Raw genomic sequence first — 12,869 nt, forward strand, 5'->3', positions numbered from 1 at the left:
TCAGCCTTCAAGCCTAAGGCTGCTCCCCCCAGCTGAATATGCTGAGGAGAGACTGGCTAGGGCCTGAGGGTGCTTCAGCATGGGGCTAGCCAGCAGGTAGCCCCCACTGAAACACCCTTAGGCTCTAGTCAACTGGAGCAGAATCTACATGTACTTGTGCTATCCTGCTGCAGAATTAATTAGTTTACTCCAGCCTAATAGGGGCGCACACGCAAACACATGGTGTTTACTGCAGAGCTAATTACTCTACAGTAAATGTCTTGTGTAGACATGCTCATAGTTTAAGAAGTCAGAGTTCATGGCTATTATACACATTGCATGGTTATCAAAATCAGCATACAGCTTGTATCTAATAGCAGTACAGGGAAATCTGCATACTCCTGAATAGTCACTAAAATCCAACATGCATTGTGAATCAGTGACTCTGTAGCATCTGATTGGATGAGCCTATTTCATTTCAGCATAATTAAGCATTAATGTGTGATCACGAGTAGTATATGAAGCAATAAATGGCTGCCAGATGAAGTACCTACCAGACCGAAAACCATTAATTGTGAGCACACTACTCAGGCCACACATTATTGCTATTACACAGGGAAATAATTACACAGAAGTACAGATTTGTAAAGTTCGTCTTACCTTTAAGAAGTTCAACTACGGTCTTCATATGTGACAGGCGGGGGCTCTTAGCATTAGAGCCTGACGGATGTGGTGACAGCAGAGATTGTTGAAACTAGATGGCAGCTGCATGATGGAAGGTTTGATTTTGAATTGGGTATATACAATAGTTTAGACGGGGAATTAAAAGTGGTCTTTGTGTGTGACCTGTTTACTGAGGGTAGGATTATCTAAGGGTTTTAGATTGAAGTTTCTATCAGTATGAATGCCTTGTTGCTTGACCAATCTTTGTCTCTTTTGCTCTGCATGTCTAAAGAATCCATGATGGTAGCAGGGACTTCCCTCTGTACCCCTTAACAGTTTCAGGATGGCTGTGCACCAATAGGTCCCAGTCTTCCTTTGGTAAAAGTGTGATGTCAAGGAAGAATCACTGAAAAGTGATTTTAGTTGGAGCTGGCACAGTGAAATGGAGAATTTCAAATGGTTCTTGTACCCTGGCCTTTTACATTTACTCATTTCAATAGAATTATTAAAATGTAAGAATAGCATTCTTGTCTCCACAGTGGAGAGAAAACCAAGGTGGATGACCTAAAGGTAAAAATGTCCCTACCCTACTCATGCCATTCTCCAATCCATGGTTGGTCCCAACAGGTCCTGACACAGTGGTCACCAGTGTACATGGCGTTAGGGGCTTCTATACTGATGGGCTGTTTCCTTCAGTCACATTTCTGTTGTAATTCAAGTGCACATTTCTCGCGATGTTGGACTCCATGATTGAGAAGGGAGTGCCACTTTGTCCTGTCTGAGGCTAAGGCCTCTCAAAGATTTCTGTCAATTCAAAAGTCCTTCTTGCAGACATCTTTGAAGTGCAATTTTGGGAGTCCTACTCTTCTTTCCCCAGCTGCAATTTGCCCATACAGGTTGGCCTTCAGGATGTGCCCATCTTCCAGCCTGCAAAGATGGCTAAGCCAGCATAGGTGCTACTGTTTGAGTAGTGCACTGATGGTTGGCAGGTTGGCATTGGCGATGACCTCTGTGTTGGTGATCCTGTCTTCTATTTTATGTCAAGAATGTGCCATAGACAATAGAGGTGGAAGCTGTTCAGACTCTTTTCTTGATATGTATATGTTGACCATGTCTCACTGCTATACATAAGGACACAAGCTTTGTTCACAAGCAGCTGAGCTTTGATAGTGAGTTTTGTACTGTTCCAGACTTGTTTGGAGAGCTTACTGAAAGTGGTAGCTGGCTTTCCAATGTATACAATTAGCTCTTCATTCAGTGATAGGTTGTCGTCCACTCTGGATCAATGGAACAGAACTTGTTCACTGCCTTAAGAGGTGTGTTGCCAAGGCTGATAGATGGTGACTGGTGAACACCTTGTCTTAGGACCACAGTCTCCTTGATTTTGAAGGTCAGGGCAAGAATCTTGCAAGCATGTGAGAGGTGATACACGCGTATTTGTAGTTGGCCTTCTTCATCGGCTTTGAGTGCGGCATCATCAGCAAAAAGGAGTTCCCTAATAAGTATGTGCCTCACTTTTGTCTTGGCCTTTAGACGTGATAGATTGTAGAGTTTGCCACCCGATCTTATGTGAAGTTATATGCCTTTCCCCAAGCCATCATAAGCGTAGTACAGCACCATAGAAAAGAAGATCCCAAAGAGTGTGGGCACCAGAATACAACCCTGCTTCACTCCACTCTTCATCTCAAACCTGTCAGATGTTGATCTATCAAAGTGAACTGTGGCCTGAATTTTTAATGGAAGGACAGTATCCTGCTGAGTAATGTTGGGGGGCATCCAATCTTTACCAGGACCTTGAACAAACCTGCTCCGCCGATGGTGTCAAAGGCTTTCATCAGTTTGACAGATGCTACATTTGTTGTTCTAGAAAGTGACACAGTACTAATAAACTTGTTTTGAGACTGCTGGGTGAATAATTAATTTAAAAAAAATCTTTAATTGTACTTTTTAAATAATTGTGCACACATTTGTATTTATTCCTAACTGGGACCATTCCTGAAGTTTGAGACATGCAGACTTGTCCACTGAGGACCTAATTCACCACAGGGTTTATGTCCCTGATTAACTTTAGCACTAAATCCCACTAAGCCTAAGTGGTCTCGATCATGTGTTTAAACCCTTTCCCGACTTGAGACCTGTCTCTCTAATACTGTTGAGATGTGTGCTGACACCTGTGCCCGCATCAGAGTCCTATTCATTTTAGTGGGTCTCTGTAAAGTCACAGGGATTCTGTATCAGCATAAGGTGCTGTGGCATTGTAGAATTCAGACATAAAGCCCAATTAATTTCTCTTTGACTGTGCAAAGTTAAATATACATGTGAGTCTTTCTAGGATCACTATCTAAATATGTAAAAGATGACTAATCTTGTGTGCATGTGCCCATACATATACACAAGCCCATACAAAGAACCTATATACTTTTTAAAATCATGAACATCTAACACTTTGGACCTAAAACTATGTGACGGCATTCCTTTATAAGCCATGAAGAAAACACTTTCACTTAACACAGGCTGTGCATACAAATGTAAAACATTAAACTGAAAATGAGGTGGCTGAGGGGGGTGGATTGTATCAATTTTACAATTTCTGGGAATGAGTCTTATCATGGACCCAACCCTGCAAATAAATTGTAATGCTCAGGTTCATTGCCATGAGCTTTTGCTTCCTGCTGGGCAATTATATGCCATACAGTCATACATAGCCCATCTGCAGCATGTAACCAAGCTGAAATTTTTATTTTTAATTATTTTTCTTAATAATATTTCTCTTCCTGCAATTTGACAGTCAACTTTCTTTCCTTTTTGTTATGATATTTTTCATTGTGTACATTTTTGAGTTGTCTGCTTCCTGTTCAAAGATGGATAAATGATGACTTTGTTAAACAAACCTCTTTGAAGTCCTGGGTAGGGCAACCAGTCACAGCAGATATAGTCTGGACGCTAATCAAAACAGATTTGTATATTCATAGCGTTGGTACTGAGCAAAGTACGTGATGAATATTCATAAGACAACTACAACCAACCAATGATCAGGGAACTGTCTATGGTGGGAAGAAAATATATTCTCATTGGATAAGGCAACTCTGTAGTGGAATTGGATGTATTCAGCAAACAGGTAATTATCAGAGAAAGTTAGCTAGCTATTTATCAACAGGTTCTGGTTCCTGAAGTAGTATGAGGCTTTAGCAGCTGCAGTAGCTCAAGACTTTCAAGGCCAGAACTGAATGGATCATACTTTATCATTAGTTTTAATGTTTGCTATAGTGAAGGCCATATCGCTTTTTATAGCGAGCATAAGAAAATGACTAGACTGATTTGTTAGTACTTAATATTGTATGACACGCCATTGTTTTTTATAGAGTTTACAACCTCTCCTAAAACTCTATTCATAGCAACAAAGGGCTCTGTCTTGTTCCCATCATTAATGGGAGTTTTGGCATTGACTTAGGTAAATGCACGATTGACTCCAACATCTGTAAAAATGGAAACCAGGAAACTTTTTAAACACTTTAGGCAAACTTAGATGATATGGTGGATAAAACTGGAGTTTCTTGTCTATATAACAGTCCCATCATTACTATCAGGGGGGACAAAGAAGGTTGGAAGTGAAGGCTAGGGAGAGGGGATAGCATCAGAAAGAAAGTCTTCAGAATGAGACTAATGTAGTAATGAACTGTCATTCCATAATCTCTTTCAGATACCTCCAGGAATCTCACATTAAAGGCAATCAGAGCTCTACATGTCCATGTCAGGGAAAAACTGGTTCTTAAAGTAACTGGGACTCACACTTTTTTTTTATTTTGGTGGCTAATTCAAACAAGAATAACCTTCAAGGATTTAAGAGATGTTATAAGCCAGTCCCTATATATGGGCTCAGGATAAGCCCTCAACAGGATATGTAACTGCACATGGGTTATTTTACATGGGCATAGCAATTGGGAAACATTAGATTTGTCGCTAAAGGTAAGAAATGATGACAGTCAAGTGAGCTGAAGATGGTGATATTATACATGCATAAGGAATGATATTTAAGCAAATTCACATTGTATCAATAATTTCCTGTTATCAAAGTCATGTCCTAAACACATTTGTAATAGCCATCACTCAACATCTGAGTCTTGCGCAGTAAGTGCAGCACTGAAATCTATAAGTAGCTGTTAGAAGCTAAGATCCAGATGAGACGGTTTGTTTTTGAATCCATTAATAACCAGCAAAAGTTATCTTCAGCCAGCATAACTCATTCCTTTGATGCCAACTGAAATGCCTCAGTAAGTGTGGCATCATCTTCATTATTCCTCAACTTACCCACTTCTAGACAACATTTGACAAGTCTGTTTTTTTATTTCAGAGCTGTCAGTGAAATTACTAACTAGCACTGAAACAAAAGAACAATTTGTTACTTCAGAATTAGTCCTGTGACTTCTCAGTAAGGGAAAAACATTATTCTATTTTAATGAAACTACGGAGATGAATGCACAGTTTGAAGCTCATGACCCACTGATGATGATTTATGGATCTTTTCTTGAACATTACTTGTGTAACCATTATAATACATTTTTCAGCATAGTATTTTTAAAATGAAGGTATTTAGGTTAAGCTTCTCCTTGGGTCTGTCTGCCAGTTGCTTCAGTGCTATTGGTAATGATTTAAAAGCCTACCAGTATTGAAGGAATTACTTCCCACCTTTTTACTTTGATATAAAAACTTTGTCCCACTCAGGATTGTCCGCATTGGGGTGGACACTGCAGTGTGAAATCTGTTTCCTGCCTTTGCTCTGATTTACATATAGTGTGTGTTGTGGGAAGATGAGACAAGTAGCCAAGATCCATAGCTGGTAGTGGTGGCAAGAGAAGAGAGAACAAACCCCAAGACATATCAGAGCTGTTTAGAAGGCTGTGAAATGATACTCTGCTCCTCCATTCTTCCTTTGCTTTCTTGTACACCTCAGTGTTAAAGTTGGCATGCAATAAAAATAAAAGTGCACATAGCATAAAAGAGTGAGGGAGGATTAAGGTGATTTATAGGAATCAGTTCACCTTTCTGCTTTTAGAATAACTGCAAAGAAGACAGAAGTAGGGTGACATGTAAAAAAACAAAGGGAGGGGGGGAAATGGGAACAAACAGTGAGGTAGACTTCCTATCCTGACCATCGTGGGTTCATATTTTAGCCTAATGTTCCATGAATGTTGAAGTTTACACTGTGTTCTTAATGTATGGAAAATATTTATGAAACCAGTGCTAAGGAGCTGTAGCCGAGTGCTAAGGAGCTGTAGCTGGTATATTCTCTAGATGGAAGTGTATCTGAAATCTGGTCAGCAGTACAACTGTTTACATTCATTATAAATAATCTGTGTTATTTGGCACAAACACTTCCTTTCTGAGCTGACCCTCGTTGTTGCTGCTGAGACAGTTCCATCAGTGGGTTGTTATTTTTCCTTAGGGCATACACAAGCGCATTTTATTCCTTTTGAAATATCTGTGAGGGAAATGCAAGGAATGCACAATGGGCCCTTAGTGCTGGGGAGACCTCCATATACCTCTCCACCCTCCTGATTGCCTCCAGTGACAGATAAGGGTTTACGAAATACTAAATGGTGAATAGAAAGCTAACAGAGATTTGCTATTTACTTATTTCTTGCAATAAAAATACCAGGGGGCAAAAAATGAAACTAGTAGGTAGTAAGTTTAAAACTAACAAGAAGAAATTCATTTTTGAATAGAGTACAATTAGGCTAGGGACAGAAATTACACACAAACCAGTATAAGGGTGCCTATACGTGTGCAGGGAGGCTGCTCTGACATGCTGTAATTATGGTGCGTTGGAGCAGACGTGATTAATCGAGTCCGCTGGAGTGTGGTAATTACTGATTCCAGCAGATGCTAGCGTCATGTATTAGTGTCCCTGTGCTGAAAAATGGCAGAAGGGGCACTTTACATAAAACTCATTTGAAGTTAAAATGACCCTGCCACCATTTTTCAGCATGGAGATGCTGATACATGTGATACTCCAGAAGCTTTAATTAGAGCGGATCTTGGAGCTGCTCTAATTAAAGTGCCCCCCCTGCACTCCCAGAGCATGCTTATAAATGCCCTAACTGATCAGAAACCAGTTAAAATCTGTAACACAACAGAAGTTCAGTGCACATAAACCACTTACAAAACAGCCAAAACTGGTTTAAGATAAACATGGATGGATCTGGTATCAGACTTAACTGATTTAGCTTAAATCAGTTTATTGAACTTCTGACCCATATCCCCTCCAGATTCAAGTTAACTCAAAGTCCCCCAGCATCCCAGGATACTTTGCACCTCACCCACAATCCCCACCTTGCAGGGTGGGCAGGCTAGCCTTGGCCCAAGCTTTCTGCTCCTGCCCAGCAGGGAGGCATGCTCTAGTACCCCCCAGCTTCTGACCTGGGCCACTATAGGCCTGTGGCTGCATTTTTGGAATCAAAATGAATGTCTGCTCACTTGCTTATCATTTCAATCTATGTAGCTTAGACTAAACTGAGAAGACTGAAGCAATTCAGCCTCAGGCTTTTTGACTATCTGTACATAGCCTTAAAGTGTGGAACTCATTCCCACAAGATGCTGCGGAAGCTGACAGTTTAACCACACTCAAAAAGAGACTGGACAAATTCCTGGAGAAAAGGTTAACTAGTACCTATTGAGCATGGGAGTTAGGAGTACAGCCTCTAAATCAGAACTTCCTAGACTTTCAGTGCTGGAGGCTGCAAGTGGGAGAGAAATGGTGAAGAAAACCCTGGACATACCCTGTTCACTCTCCCTTTTAGCATCCACTTTCTGTTACAGTGTGACACAGTAGGAGGCCTTAAATGCCTCTACACCAATGCTTGTAGTATGGGGAGCAACAGGAGGAACTTGCCCTCCTGCTAGCTAACACAAACCCAGACATAGTGGGGCTCACTGAAACTTGGTGAGATCCAACGCATGACTGGGCAGTGAACATCAAGGGCTTTAGGCTGTGCAGGAAGGATAGAACAGGGAGGAAAGGCTGGGGTGTGGCGCTCTACGTCAAAGAGCAATACACATCCTCAACAAACAACAGTGAGTCAGAGGAGGGGCAGACTGAAGTGCTCTGAGTCAGAATACAATGGGGTCGGGGGGAAAGGGACTTAATGGTGGGTGTCTACTACAGGCCACCCAACCAGGGAGAAGAGCTAGACCGGGAATTCTCAGGTCAGCTTGCGGAGGCGGTTAAGTCAAAGGATGTGGTGATCATGGGTGACCTAAACTATCCAGACATCTGCTGGGAAGAGCAGTCAGCCAGGTCTGACTGCTCACATAGGTTCCTAGCCAAGTTACAGGACCTCCATCTAACTCAGGAGGTGCACAGTCCCACCAGGGGAAATGCCTTGTTGGCCACAGGCAACGACCTGGTGAGGGGACTGTGGGTGCTCAACCACCTGGGCGTTAGCGATCATTGCCTACTGGAATTCACCATCCAGCGCAGGGGGTCAAAGGCCTGCAGCAAGGCAGCAGCCCTGGACTTCAGGAGGGCAGATTTTAATGAAGTCAGGAGGCTAGTCAGGGAGGCTGTGAGGTCCCAGAAGGGAGGGGAGTTGGGAGTCCAAGAAGAGTGTTCATTCCTTAAGGAGACGATCCTCCAAGCCCAAAGGGTGACAATCCCAATGTGGATCAAAGGGGGAAAGAGTGCTCAAAAGCCCCCATGGCTCACCAAAAGCATCCAGGAATATCTCATAGCTAAAAAGGAGGTGTACATCCAATGGAAGGAAGGGGCCATCACCAGGGAGGATTATACCTCCTTGGCTTGAGATTGTATCAGGGCTGTTAGGAAGGCTAAGGTGGAGATGGAACTGGGACTAGTGACCTGAATCAAGGATAACAGGAAGTCCTTTTGAAAATGCATAGGGGGTAAAAAGAAGGTACCGGGTAACGTGGGGCCCCTGCAGGACACGCTAGAAAATCTGGTGGTTGCAACAGATGACAAAGCTAATCTCTAACAATTTCTTTGCCTCCATTTTTCTGAGCAGGGACCAGATCATCCCCACCACCGGGATCCCCAATAGTCCCAGGGGAGGCACAGCCAGGCCCAGGGTCATTGAGGACCTAGTCAGGGAATTTCGGGTGGGACTGGACATGTTCAGATAAGCAGATCCTTATGATCTCCACACCAGAGTGCCGAAGGAATTAGCTGAGGTCATTGTGGGACCCCTTGCACAGCTTTACAAGCGCTCATGGTGCTCTGGTGAGGTGCCAGAGGACTGGAAAAGAGCCAATGTAGTCCCCATTTTCAAAAAAAAGGAGGAAGGAGGGCCCAGGAAACTATAGGCCCATTAGTCTTACCTCAGTCCTGGGGAAGCTCTTTGAGAAAATTATCCAGGTGCACATCTGCAAGGGACCAGCAGGGGAGATTATGCTTAGGGACAACCAGCATGGGTTCATTAGAGGCAGATCCTGTCAGACCAACCCGGTGGCCTTCTACGACCAGGTCACAAAAGACTTAGATGCAGGTGTTGTGGTGGACATAGTCTTTCTGGACCTTAGGAAGGCCTTCAACACTGTCTCTCACCCCATTCTCATTAAAAAATTAGACAACTGTGGTGTCGATGCCTACACGGTGAGATGGGTTGCTAATTGCCTGGAGGGCTGCACCTAGAGAGCGATGATGGACAGGTCATTTTTGACTCGGAGGGATGTGGGCAGTGGGGTCCCCAGGGCTTGGTCTTTGGACCTGCACTGTTCAACCTCTTCATCAGTGACTTGAACGAGGGGGTGAAAAGCACCTTGTTCACATTCGCAGATAACACTAAGATATGGGGAGAAGTGGGCACGCTAGAAGAGAGGGACAGGCTACAACTAGATCTGGACAGGTTACAGGGGTGGGCGGATGAGAACAGGATGGGTTTCAATACTGACAAATGCAAGGTATTGCACTTGGGGAGGAAGAACCAGCAGCATACCTACAGGCTGGGGAACTCCCGTCTCATCAGCACAGAGGCAGAAAAGGATCTTGGAGTCATTATTGACTCCAAGATGAATATGGGCTGACAATGTGGGAACACGGTCAGGAAAGCTAACCGCACCTTGTCATGCATCCACAGATGCATCATGAGCAGGTCCAAGGAGGTGATCCTTCCCCTCTATGCAACACTGGTCAGGCCGCAGTTGGAGTACTGCGTCCAGTTCTGGGCCCTGCACTTCAGGAGGGATGTGGACAGTATTGAGAGGGTCCAAAGGAGGGCCACTCGCATGATCAGGGGGCAGCAGGGCAGGCCCTATGAGGAGAGGCTACAGGACTTGAACCTGTTCAGCCTCCACAAGAGAAGGCTGAGGGGGGACCTGGTGACCGTCTATAAACTCACTAGGGGGGACTAGAAGGGTTTGGGGGAGACCTTGTTTCCCCTAGCGCCCCCTGGGATAACAAGGAATAACGGCCATAAGTTGACAGAGGGTAGATTCAGGCTAGATATCAGGAGGCGCTACTTCACTGTCAGGGTGGCTAGGATCTGGAACCAACTTCCAAGGGAAGTGGTGCTTGCTCCTACCCTGGGGGTCTTCAAAAGGAGGCTAGATAGACACCTGACTAGGGTCATTTGACACCAGCACTTTTTCCTGCCCGTGGCAGGGGTCAGACTTGATGATCTGCTCAGGTCCCTTCCGACCCTACCAACTCTGAAACTATGAAACAGGATATTGGGCAAGATGGAACTATGGTATGACTCAGTAAGTGGTAGTTCTTATGTTCTTATTTGTGTTCTCGTGGTAGCTGCAGCATGCTGAGTAGCCACATTGCCTGGTAATTTATAGCACTGTCCTATGGCTCCTGTTTTCTCTCCTAGCTCTCTGCCCTCAGCTACTTTCTATTTATAACAGAGATAGCAGAGAAAAGTGCTAGAGGGAGCTGATCTAGAAGGCAAAATGGCCAGTATGCTTCCAGGCCTTGCATCAGCAGTGTTACATTTTTCAAGGACTTTAAATATGATTCTGGCAGTGCATAAAATACTTGCCTCTTTATGGGGTTAGCTTCAGCATGACTAAGGCTTGTCAGGTTGGGGCCTTGCACTCACTGCCTTTTGTTTTCTTTTTAAATACATGTTTGTTCTCATGCCTAGAGGGAATCCACAGTGCTGCTCAACCCATGCAGTACTTCATCCCCCAGTACCTCTCCAACCACAGACCTGATGATGCCTACAGCCTTAGCTTTGAGGAAGTGCTTTCCTATCAGCACCAGTGGCTAAAGATCACAGCCTTAGGAAGATGAGAGAGGAATTTCCTCATTTATTAGTTAGGCTTATAAAAACCCATTAGCTTTCTGTTTCCCCAACTGCCTTCTCCCTACTTCTCTTGTATATTATTGCCAAGTCTGTGTTGGTGCACGTGTATTTTTTTCAAGGTGAGAAGGACTCTTATGCTGCAGTTACCACCAATGAAGGGAGTAATGAGAGAGAGGCACACTCAGTTTTGTGGAAATCCTCTTCCACAGATTTCAAGTTTTGCCCTCAAGTTACACACATGCAATTCTAGTGACATCACTGTGGCTATACACATGCAACCTCAGGGCAGAATTTGGCCCTTTGCAATTGCTGTTGTCAGAAGCTAGGCTTGCTTTGCTTTAGGAGGTAAGAATATTTTCCCCTCCCTTCCTCTCACTTTTTGAACTATTTGGAAGGTGAACCACAAGTAAGGGCTTGTCTGCATTTTGATCATGTGATTTTAGTTTGCAGAGTACTTGAAGAGAAGGAGTTATTTACTGAAGATTTAAAATTCTCTTAAGTAGAGAGAAATCAAATAGCAGGTCTCTTTAAGCATGCTTAGACATTTCAAAAGCATCAGGTTACAGTTCCATTTGAAGCTTTTCTTCTTCAAAATAATTCAGACATGCCTCATGAGAATACCACCTCCCCCCGACCTGTAACCTAATCCATACCCTGTCTGAGAACACAGCTTGCTGCTTACCAGGTGTACAGGCATGTTTGTCACATAAAAAGAAAGAGGTGAGGCCTAACCTTTGGCAAAACATGAGAGTTCTGAAAATGGCACTCATAGAAAGCTTATATATATATATATATATATATATTTAAAGTATCAGGTGCATGCTGTTTTGGTAACAGGACTCACGATCTCTGTATTACTATAAATGCACCTTTTCCTCTAACAACCATGAATGGGAATTTAATTGTGTTGACTTTTTTTTACTGTTTATTTCTGAATAGAGATGGAGCTCTACCTAGAGGCATCCTCCAAATCTTCCCTTACCTCTGAATTATCAAAAGTAGTAGGGGGCCAACCAGCTTTCCGTAAGAAATAATTCTCCTGCTATTATCCTGTCAGCCACTCAGTATTCTCTGACCCTGCAATCTAGATTCTCTGGATTTCTGCTCTTCTGGGAAATACTTCTGAAAATGCTGATATCTAAGATGATAACAATACTTAGCACACATATAAAGCTTTTAACCTGTAGATCATATAGCAGACAGTGGCAGTGACTATTGTAGAAGAAAGCAAAGTCTATGGAATTTCTATAAATTTCATAACATGTAGAAGGAAACCTGCCGAGAGCTCTGTGTGTTGGGGGTACCAACTTCACAGAGGACAGCAGTGGTCAGCCTCCTCGGTGAAATACTAGCCCCACTGAAGTCTACTGGAAACCTCCCACTGACTCTAGTGAGGCCAGGATTTTACCCCTTAGCTACAGAAGTAATGTTATTAGAAATTGCTTCAGATTTGCTTTTTCCTAAATACCTTTTAAGAGGAATATATTGAGAAGGGTAGTGCAGGTGACTTGATATTTTCTATTTATCATAAAATATAATTGCCTGTCTTCATTGCCTCTATATTTATATATGATACTTATTGATTAGATGTATTTTCTGCCCTTCCAAACAAGGGTCAGGGTGGCTTACAGTAAGAGAATAAAATAGCTTGTAAAGCAATTAGAGTATTAACATAAAATATAACCTCCCAAACAAAAGACCAGCTTTGCCTTGCTTACTAAATACCTGCCCTCACAGGAAGGTCTTACAGTGTTTCCAGAAGACTTCCAGGCTTCAAGGGCCTCAAGGGGGAGGGAGTTCCAGAGCTGAAGAGCAATGGCTAAGACCTCCCTCATACCAGTTTCAGTCAAGTGAACTTGGCACACTGATGATACTTGCAGGCGGTTTCTCTCAGCTGACCTTATGGATTGTGATGGTGAATAAGCTAGAAGGCAGTCCCTTAGGTGAAATTATAGGTCAAATTGT

The 12,869-nt window shown here is 43.2% G+C and overlaps 1 protein-coding gene and 1 long non-coding RNA gene across 12 annotated transcripts in view; one reads left to right on the top strand and one right to left on the bottom strand.

Annotated features, from left to right (window-relative positions):
* SEMA6D (semaphorin 6D) overlaps positions 1-12,869 on the bottom strand; it is a 352,602-nt gene that overhangs the window by 71,238 nt on the left and 268,495 nt on the right. The window lies entirely within an intron of this gene.
* LOC109280669 (uncharacterized) overlaps positions 1-12,869 on the top strand; it is a 76,779-nt gene that overhangs the window by 3,580 nt on the left and 60,330 nt on the right. The window lies entirely within an intron of this gene.

The sequence above is a fragment of the Alligator mississippiensis genome, chromosome 11 (genome assembly GCF_030867095.1).
Source record: "Alligator mississippiensis isolate rAllMis1 chromosome 11, rAllMis1, whole genome shotgun sequence".
Taxonomy (NCBI): Eukaryota; Metazoa; Chordata; order Crocodylia; family Alligatoridae; genus Alligator; species Alligator mississippiensis.